Source organism: Adiantum capillus-veneris, chromosome 11 (genome assembly GCF_014529385.1).
Source record: "Adiantum capillus-veneris isolate H3 chromosome 11, ASM1452938v2, whole genome shotgun sequence".
In the NCBI taxonomy this organism is placed as follows: Eukaryota; Viridiplantae; Streptophyta; class Polypodiopsida; order Polypodiales; family Pteridaceae; genus Adiantum; species Adiantum capillus-veneris.
Genome location: NC_140941.1, coordinates 112,737,161 through 112,747,976, shown reverse-complemented (window position 1 = coordinate 112,747,976; position 10,816 = coordinate 112,737,161).

The window sequence follows — 10,816 nt, the reverse complement described above, 5'->3', positions numbered from 1 at the left end:
ATAATAAAAATAAATTATGCACAAGAACACGACCCTTGTAATATTTGCACTCTAACCATCATCTATTTGCGTGTACAGATATGGCTAGTACGCTAGAGTCATCCACTCCTGCCTTGGGTGAGAGGTACCCTCGTTACTTTTCACAAATATTTCACATGGTCTTTCCAGTGCTTGCATGTGAATGGGATTTGATAGGTACGCTAGCATGTGAGAGGAATTTTGAGGAGTTAGAATGGCTGATACGTCTCTTGACCACGTCTGATCCATACTTAGAAAAGAGTGTTTCTCCCATTGCACAAGCCTACCCTTTTGACCAAGATGACTATAGGCGTCTAGTGACCTTCTTAGTAAACATGGGCGCCTATGATGAAGAAGAAAATTTACACGACTACACGGATGGCACATATGGTCTCATGGATGATGACTTTGTTTATCTCGACAACGAGGATAGGGGTTTAGCCTTAGGGTTTCCCCCAAACCTCTACAATGATCCTCTTCCCTTTGACTCTCTAGGGGAGATTGCAAATAATTAGGTTAGGGTTTCCAATGTTTGTTTTGTTGTGTTCAATATGTGTTGGTAACCTTTTCCACGAATGTGCTCCTGGAGGTATTCCTTTTTGTTTCTATTGTGTACAGGAGCGTGTTGCTATTGGTAGGATTTGGACCTTCATGAATTTTATCTTCGACTCACTCTTCAAATCAAGCGCGACCATCAACACAAACAGGTGTTTTCCTTGTCCATTACATTGCCCCTTAGCTTTTTTAGCATCTATGATTGCCAGCTGTTAATTGTGATTGGTAGCCTAATATTCACGCATTTGCTTGTAATCAAACATTAATCAATTAATTTTTGTCATAATCACTTGTCTAGGTTTAAAAAATCACGCAGTCCGACAAACTAGTTTAACCAAGTTAGGTGTTAGAAATCTTCTCTTATACCATGGGAATGCTTCCTAATAATTAATGTTTACTTAGGTTTCTTAATCCGATTTAGGCAGCATTGGTGAAATGTACTAGGGCTTTCTAGTGGGCTTGACCCTATGGACCTTTAGCTTAAGTATTATAAAGGAGTTTACTGGTAGTGATTGAGCCTGGGAGGTGTATCAGTGTTATATGACCCCCCCAAAGTTACAAAATTAAAATGCTAAAAATGAACAAACAAAAAATCAAAGTGCCACACTATAAAATCTTAAGCTGGAAGAGAAAATCTGAGCTTGATTTGGTACTTCACTCACATGTATTGCCTTATGGTAACTAGAGCCCAGAGGTTCCCAGTTGTGGGCGTTTTCTTGAAAAGCAAAAAAACCCAAGGCATACAAAATAAGCACACACATCAAATTGAATCACTGTGAAAAGACTTTGGGGGTCAAGAAACAGTAATCAGTCAGCGTATGATTTCATGAGAAATTCTTTTATGGTGCTTAACTACAAGGTCTTCTAGATATAGCCTCTAGTTAGCTCTCGAACATGAATACTTGGCTCTCGCGATTAAACAACTTAATTGACCACTGAAAATTAAGAAGCTTACCCATGGTATTAATATTCGATCTCTAGGGCCTTTCGACCGTCAAATTAACGACCCCAGACTTGTTTAATTTTTTACCTTTACATCTGTTTATGCATTTGATTACATTGCAATTTTAATGTTCATTGCTGACAAATTGTTTGAAATTCTTTTACCAATCAAGTGTCTACCTAAAACTGCATATGCTTTTTAATCACTTATGAGAATGCAATTACTGTGCCAATGTTGTTTGATTTTGCAGTGACTGAAAAGGTTAAGGGACATTCATCTCAATGCTCTTCCACCTCGACGAACGAGCTTCAACTCAATAGCTTCCGAGACGGAATCTACATCAGGAAGGGGGGCATGTTAACCCTCACGGCTCATGGACACCCCATCACCTACGACGGACGTGTATTATGTATTTGGTAGAGTCAGGTACCGGGCTTGTTGGACCAATAGGAAAAGGGTAAGAGTGATCGCCGATGAGAGGCGCACTCTACTGGGACATTCAAGGGATTAGTTGGCTAAGCATGGGCGCCCAAGTGTGAATGGGGTGAGCTCATATAAAAGCCAACTAAACCTAAAATTCACTCATTCTCTCATTTGTGCAATAGAAGAGTGCTCTTGCTCCATCTCCATCTCCACTCTTCTTCTTCACCCTCCTGTGTGTGTGTGTGTGTATGTGAGAGAGAGAGAGAGAGAGGGAGAGTGTGTGTGCGATCAAGCATTACGAAGGCACGACGGCGGCGAAGCGTTTGAGCGCGCACGACTGCTTCTTCATCTTCATCGTGGCGAGGAATCCACCACGAAGGCGAGCGTAGAGCGGTGAGTGACACACCCTTTGCTCTCTTGAGCTTGCTAGTTTAGGCTTGTTGTGTGCTTGGAGCCATTTGTGGCTCGCACACGGTGTATCGGCAAGTCCTTTGCTTCGACAGTGCGGCAAGGAGCGCACATATGACTTTGTGGGAAGTCTATGTACTGTCAGATTTACTGCAGCCTTTGTTGAGGGTCGAGTGAGGTTTTATTGAGCTGGGGGATTCTCGAATGTTGAGATCCTTTCGGTGATACAGGTCTTGGAGCGATCCCTCAAGCACCCTTAGATAGGCAGTTAGGATGTATTGACTGTGAGTTAGACAGTTGGGATTGCATCTTTGCTTTACTGCCGTTGAGGAATTGTCGTAGTCTATGCTTACAGGACAGTGACAGGACAGTCAGAGACAGTACAAGTGCAGGACAGGTTTACCCGCAGCTTACAGTGTCAGAGAGACAGTGTTTTTTGAGCTGTTTTTTGGTCTGTTTTTGAGTACACCAAAGCCATTTTACAAAGGAGACTCTGCCAAAATTTATGCAGAATCTGAAGCTTTCTTGGTTCATTTGACAGGTTGATATTGGTTCAGAGGTCAGTTTACAGGGGAAACTCTGCCAAATTTTTCCCAGGAAAGTAAACTACTGTGAAGCGTAGCTATGGCTGGATCACAGGACACTGCTCTTTACAATATCAAGAAGCTGGATGGAACCAATTTCCCATTGTGGAAGAAGCAGATTTGGCACGTGTTGGTACAAAAGAAGCAGATAAAACCTATAAAGCTCAAGGGGATAAAACCAGAAGATATGGACGAAGATGAATGGAACGAAATGGATGAATTGGCACTTTCTACCATTATGCTGACTTTGGCAGAAAGCGTTTACTTCAATGTAGCAGACGAGATGTCGGCTTATCAAGCATGCTTAAAGCTGAGTGATCTTTATGAGAAGCAGAGTGCAGCTTCACAGGTATACTGGCTTAAGAATCTTGTTGACTTGAAGATGAAAGAAGGGACACCTATGTCCAATCATCTGAATGAATTCAACACAATCTACAGTCAGTTTTCAGCTCAAGGTGTCAAGTTTGATGAACGTGTTAGAGCTATGTTCCTGTTGATCACATTACCGGAAAGTTGGGACACTTTTCGCACAGCTTTGAGTAATTCTGCACCTCCATATGGTTTGAACATAGCAGGTGTAGAAGGAAGTCTGCTTACTGAAGAAACCAATAGAAAGACAATGGACAAAGGCAAAGGAACAGCCTTAGTTGTCAGGGGAAGGACCAAAGAAAAGTACAAAGGTGGAAAGAGGAATCAGTCTCGTAGCAAGTCCCGCAGTGCTAAAGGCAAGAGTGACATAGAATGCTACCATTGTGGCAAGAAGGGTCACATGAAAAGAGACTGCAGAGAATGGAAAGCAGAAAAAGGCAAAGAAAAAGCTGAAGACCATGGTGACAAGAACAAGTCCTCAGTGAAGATTCAAGAAATAAATGTGACAAACACTGTTGCAGAGGATGACAGTCTAGTGTCAGGAGACATCTACTTCTTGAAGAATACAATGGACTCAGCTCTTCTTACAGCATCTGATGGAAATGCACTGAGTGACTGGATTATAGACTCAGGAGCATCACTTCATGTGTCTCCAAACAAGGAGTGGTTTACCTCTTATGTGACCACTAAAGATCATGTTCGGCTAGGCAATGGGCAGACATGTGAGATCTTAGGTGTTGGAGATGTTCAATTGAAGTTTCAGAATGGCTCTTCTTTCACGCTGAAGAATGTGAGACATGTTCCCGCAATTACAAAGAGCTTGATCAGCACAGTTTACTTGATGATGCTGGCTACGTCACCACTTTTGGACAGAACATGTGGAAGATATCCAAGGGTTCTATGATAGTAGCACATGGAGTAAAGTCTGGAGGACTTTACATGATTTATGTATCAAATGTCTCTAAAAATGTAATCAATGTAACCGAGCAGCCGAACGTTTCTTTGTGGCATAGCCAGTTAGGACATATGTCCAAGAAGGGAATGGAAATTTTGTCTCGTTCTGGTTATTTGCCTGGCTTTTCATTTAATGATTTTGAATTCTGTGAACATTGTCTGTATGGTAAGCAAACACAGCAGCCACATAAGCATAGAAGCAGTAGAAGAGATACACAGTTGGCACTTATTCATAGTGATTTGTGTGGACCTATGCCTAACCTATCTCTAGGGGGAGCTTCTTACTTTATGACATTTATAGATGATTACTCGAGGAAAGTATGGGTTTACTTTCTCAAGCACAAGGATGAAGCGTTTAGTGTTTTCAAAACGTTTGTGACACTTGTGGAGAATCAGAGTGGCAAGAAGCTTAAATTCTTACGCACTAACAATGGTGGAGAGTATGTTTCAAAGGCCTTTCAGGACTTTTGTGAGTCAAAAGGTATAAAACGTGAACTTACTCCTCCTTACAGTCCTCCTCAAAATGGTGTTGCTGAGAGGATGAATAGGACCATACAAGAGAAGGTCAGAAGTATGTTGTCTAATGCACAGCTGCCAAATGGGTTTTGGGCTGAAGCTGTATCAATAGCTGTTCATCTTGTAAATAGATCTCCTAGCAAGGTTTTGCAGAAGGATTCAGTGCCAGAGATGGTATGGTCAGGTAAAATGCCCTCATACAAGCATCTCAGAGTCTTTGGCTGTGAGGCATATACTCACGTTCCAAAGGAATTTAGGAACAAACTTGAGCCAAAGAGTAGAAAGTGCATCTTTCTAGGCTATGGTAATTCTGGTGAGATGGGGTACAGACTTTGGGATCCCGAATCCAGAAAGGTTGTCCGCAGCAATGATGTTCACTTTAATGAATCCAAATATCATTCTAAACCAGAGAGGGTTGAGGAGATTAGAAGAGTTGTCTTCCAAGAAGATGGACCTGCACGTGCAAGACAAAATGTCAGGGCTCAAGAGGAGCAAGGACAGGATAGAGTGGAACCACAGGTTGTGGCTGATCCTGAGCCACCTATTGTGCGTAGATCTGGACGTGTCACGCGACCTCCTGATAGGTTTGTTCCATCTATGAACTATGTCATGTTAACTGATTGCAATGAGCCTTCATGTTACAAGGAAGCAGTGCAAATGAAGGACTCCGGGAATTGGCAATTGGCCATGCAGTCAGAGATGACAGCTCTGCATAAAAACCAGACATGGAAGCTAGTTAAATTACCACGGGGCAAAAATGGGTTTACAGGTATAAGATCACCACTCATGATAGTCAGCCAAAGTACAAAGCAAGGCTTGTTGCCAAGGGCTTTAAGCAAGAACAAGGCATTGACTTTGATGAAGTCTTCTCTCCGGTGGTCAAAATGACTACATTGAGATGCTTTCTTGCATTGGTTGCCATATTAGATTTGGTGTTGCACCAAATGGATGTCAAGACAGCGTTCTTGCATGGTGATTTAGATGTGGAAATTTACATGCAGCAGCCAGAAGGGTTTGTTGAGAAAGGCAAGGAAGATTGGGTATGTCAGTTGTTAAAGAGTCCTTATGGCTTAAAACAATCACCGAGGGCATGGTACCATAAATTCCACAAGTTTATGCTTTCTCAAGGCTACAAACGTAGTGAGTTCGATCACTGTCTATATACAAAGAAGGCTAAGGATGGTAGTTGGCTGATCCTTATTTTGTATGTGGATGACATGTTGATTGCTGGCAAGCACTTGGAAGAAATTTCAGCTTTGAAGTCAAAGATGGCAAAATCGTTTGACATGAAAGACATGGGTGAGGCAAGTCATATACTTGGTATGCGCATTGAGAGAGACAGATCAAAGAAGTTGATTTGGTTATCTCAAACAGAGTATATTGACAAGGTTTTGCAACGTTTCAATATGGAGAAGGGAAAGGCACTGAGTGTCCCATTGCCACCATATGTGAAACTTAGCAAACAAGATTGTCCTGTGTCTGAGGAAGAACAGGCTGAAATGGATAAGATTCCATATGCGTCTGCAGTGGGTAGTTTGATGTATGCAATGATTGCTACTCGCCCAGACATTGCATTTGCAGTGGGAGTAGGAAGTCGATACATGTCAAACCCAGGCAAGAAACATTGGGAGGCAGTGAAAGGAATATTGAGATACTTGAAAGCTACAAAGAGTATGCGTATATGCTATGGGAGTCAGGAGCTAAGTGTAAAGGGTTTTACAGACTCAGATTATGCAGGTGACTTAGACAACCGAAGGTCTACATCAGGGTATGTCTTTACATTGGCTGGTGGAGCAGTATCATGGCGTTCTAGATTACAAGATTGTGTTACTCAGTCTACTACAGAGGCTGAATATGTTGCATCATCAGAGGCATGCAAAGAATCAATTTGGCTTAATCGACTAGTAACAGATTTGGGAATCAAAGAAGAGATGCCTATGTTATATTGTGATAGTCAAAGTGCTATACAATTGGCTCGCAATCCAGTTTATCACTCAAAGACAAAGCATGTGGATGTGAAGTATCATTTCATCAGGGAAATGCTCGAGGATAAGCAACTTCAGCTTGTCAAAGTTCACACCACAGAAAATCCTGCTGATCTACTTACAAAAGGACTTCCCTCAGAGAGCTTTGCGCATTTTCGCAAGCAGTTAGGTGTAGGGTAGTACATCACTTCTCTACATCTCTTGTATATTAGCTTGTATAGTAGCTTCTCTCACACTTAAAGTACCACATTGGACTTTAAGTGGGAGGTTGTTGGGGTATAAAGCCCAATGTGGTCGCCCAGGTAAGTCGGCGGGCCGCCAGGTATGTACACATATTCTTTTATAAAAACCTAATAAGAACTCACTATGCTCTACACATTACAATAGAGCGAGTTCACCATATCGTCGTGCTCTTCTTCTCGCACTCTCTCTCGCGTCGCACTTCCGCTCGTACTCCTTCACAATTATGTCTACCCGCTATGCTCACAAAATCATTTCTTGAAAGTACTCTCATTAAATTTCGCTACTCTCAAATTGAATAGGCAAATTTCATTACATTGGTATCAGAGTATTTGGTTTCTCTTTTCTTGCTTAAGAAGAGAGGTCCTTAAGTAGCCTATAAATGGTTGATGTTGTTAATTATAATAGAGTAAGTGGAACTGGGATCTAATATCGGTTTTGTTAAGCCCACTATGTGGGGGATGGTGCACACCTCGGGAGCTTTGGACTTAATCATGGAGTCTTTTTAGACTTGCCTACGGCTTTACCATTATTGAGCCATAAGAAGTCCGAAAGGAGCTAGCCCTTGGCAACTCTGCTATGTTAGACCTACTTCTCTACTCTCTATAATTAACCACTTTGAGCTGTGGGTGTAGATACTTAAGAGCCGAGTTTCAAAGGCTAAGAGGAGTGGCAACTAAGGTTTTGAACTGCCAAAGCATACACTAAGTATAAACATAAATTTTGTTAACATGGCTGACAATAATCAAGAGAGTAGAATGAACATTGATAGCTTTGATTTTGCACATGAAGGTGCTAATGATGATGCTCCCATGTTTGTGAATTATCTCGTCGCTAGGTTGTAGCAAGCTATGGGCAACCCTGCTTTGCAAGCCAAAGTTACTCAACAACTTCGTGCTTATGGAATTTCCCTTCCTCTCCCAGAGGAGAGAGAGCTTAGGAGGCCTCTTGAAGAGACCCCCAAAAGAAGACTCTCTCCCATTCGAGAGGAGGAATCCAAAGAGAAAGAAAGCAATGAAAGTCTAAGTTCTTCTGAAGAGGTGGCTCCACGAAGACGGCAGTCTAGACGATCGCCTACTCCTCCCAAGAGGAAAAGAGCAACCTATAGTCCTTCTCCTCATCACTCTGGAAGGCAAGAGAGGAAACAAAGGAAGAAAAGGCCTGGGAAGAGGTCGCCCTCTTCTCCTTCTTCTTCACCTTCCTCCTCTTCCGATGAAAGTTATGGCTATTCTCCTAGAGAATACAAGAGGGGAGGACATCGCAAATCATTTCCTGCATGGCGAAGGTCACAAAAGCTAAAGAAGTTCAAGGAGGGAGGAAAGAGTATCTCTTTTCTCACCTACAATGGCACCTTTGGTGCTACCGACAAAGTGTTGGCCTTCATCCAGCAATTTGATGCGGCCTTTGGGGACGAGGGCTTCACAAATTCCTCCAAGCTACGCCATGTAGCTATGCACTTCCAAAAATCAGCTCGTCAATGGTGGGCTAGCCTTCGTGGCAATGGAGAAGCCCCAAAGACATGGAAAACTCTACGAGTTTCCATCATGAAGCAATTTCTTCCAAGCGATACTAAAGATAAAGTTCTTACCGAATGGCGCGGCTTGAAGCTTCTCTCTCATGAGTCTATCAACAAGTATGTAGACAAGTTTTTGGATTTACATCTCAAAGCTACTGTCTTTCAAAAGATAGACTTTGCCGAACAAAGACAGCAATTCTGTGCGGGATTACCTGAAGAGATGGCCGAATACATCAACTCTCAACGGCCTGTTACTATTACCGAAGTAATCCATCACACCATGGTTGCTTCACTCATCAATTTCCATCAAGGGGCTAGACGTAATGTCAAGCCCATGGAAAACAAAGATAAAAATGATGCAAAGGGGAAATCCAATGCACAAAATAATTCCCAAGGCACTTCCAACAACAACAATCGGTCCAAGGAGAAGGGAGTTTACAAAGGTAAAAACAAACTCTCTCCTGAAGATCTTGAAGCTTTTCGCAAGGACCATAAATGTTTCAAGTGTGGGGAGCAAGGACATGGCTATCGTTCTTGCCCCAAGAAGAATACTCGCAATGAGACTCCTAGGGCTTCCACCATCGAAGCTCCAAAAGAGGATGCTCATTGCAAAGGATCATCACTCTCCTATGCTTGGGGAAAGGTAAGAGAGCATGATGCCTTCATCTTGTTTGACCCTGGCTCTACTCTCAACTTCATATCAATAGAGTTGGCCACCAAGTTGGGCATTCAAGCTTTTGAGATGGGAGATATAGTAACAGCTGATGCAGCTTTCAAGGGACAACAAGCCTCTGTTACTCCCTTGATTGGGAAGTTGAGGCTTCATGTCCAAAGCTATGTCGACAAAGAAGACTTCTTCATCTCTCCTCTCCAACATCAGGATGTTATCCTAGGGGCACCATGGTTTGATCGCATGGATGCCAACATGAAGTTCCCTGAAAGGAGAATTTACTTCACCTACAGGGGAAAGAACATGTATATAGATGCTAGTGAGCGTGGTCGCACTATTCCACTTGTAAATCCTCTTTCTTTTGATAAATCAATGAAGAGCTCAGTTTCTGCGTACATGATTTATGTCAAAGAGTCTCTAAAAGCTAATAATGTTTCATCAAATGAAAATGATAGGAATCAAGAAGAGTTAGACTTGTCTACTTTTCTAAAAGGATTCCAAGATGTGTTCATCGATGATATCCCTATGGACCTACCTCCAAAATGAGGGGATGATGACCATCGTATTGAGCTCCTTCCAAGAAGCTCACCGCCTAACAAACCTCCTTATCGAGTCTCACAAGCTCAACAAGAGGAGATTATGAGGCAAGTACAGGAATTGGTAGACAAAGGGATGGTGAGGCCTAGTTCCTCTCCCTTTTGTTCTCCAGTCCTTTTAGTGCAAAAGAAAGATGGTACATACCGTATGTGTGTGGACTATCGAGCACTAAACCATATCACTATCAAAAACAGATTTCCCGTGCCTCGGGTAGAAGATATGTTTGATAAGCTACAAGGCTCTACCTACTTCAGTAGGATTGACCTTAAGAGTGGCTATCATCAAATAAGGATAGTGGATGAAGATATCCTAAAGACCGCATTTCGCACAACATTTGGTCTTTATGAATATCTAGTCATGCCTTTTGGCTTGACTAATGCACCAGCTACTTTCAATCGTCTCATGGAGAAAAATTTTAGACCATATCGTAAATTCACTGGAGTGTTCTTTGATGATATCATCATCTACTCCAAATCTTTGGAGGAACATAAGCAACATCTCCAAGTGATTTTTCAAGCCTTGAGGGAAAACAAACTTTTTCTCAACCAAAAGAAAAGTGAATTCTTCCTTCAAGAGATTCAATATCTAGGTCATATTATCTCTCACGATGGTATTCGTATGGATCCATCAAAGTTAGAGGTAATAAAATCATGGCTTAACCCAAGGAATCTACATGAGCTAAGAAGCTTTATTGGTATGTGTGCATACTATAGACGCTTCATAGCAAAATTCTCTCAAGTAGCAGGACCACTACATGACTTAACAAAAAAGAACGTTAAGTTTGTATGGACTGCTAAGGAGCAAAATACTTTTGAAAAACTCAAAGAGAAGCTTACTTCCCAACCAGTCCTCGTGCTTCCGGATCTCTCAAAACCATTTGAGGTCCAATGTGATGCTTGTGGTGATTGCCTTGGAGCGGTTTTGCTTCAAGAAGGGCATGCCATAGCATATGAGAGCCAAAGGCTCAATAGTGATGAACGAGTCTTGGGAATTTATGAGAAAGAGCTTTTAGCTGTTCTACATGCCCTAGATACATGG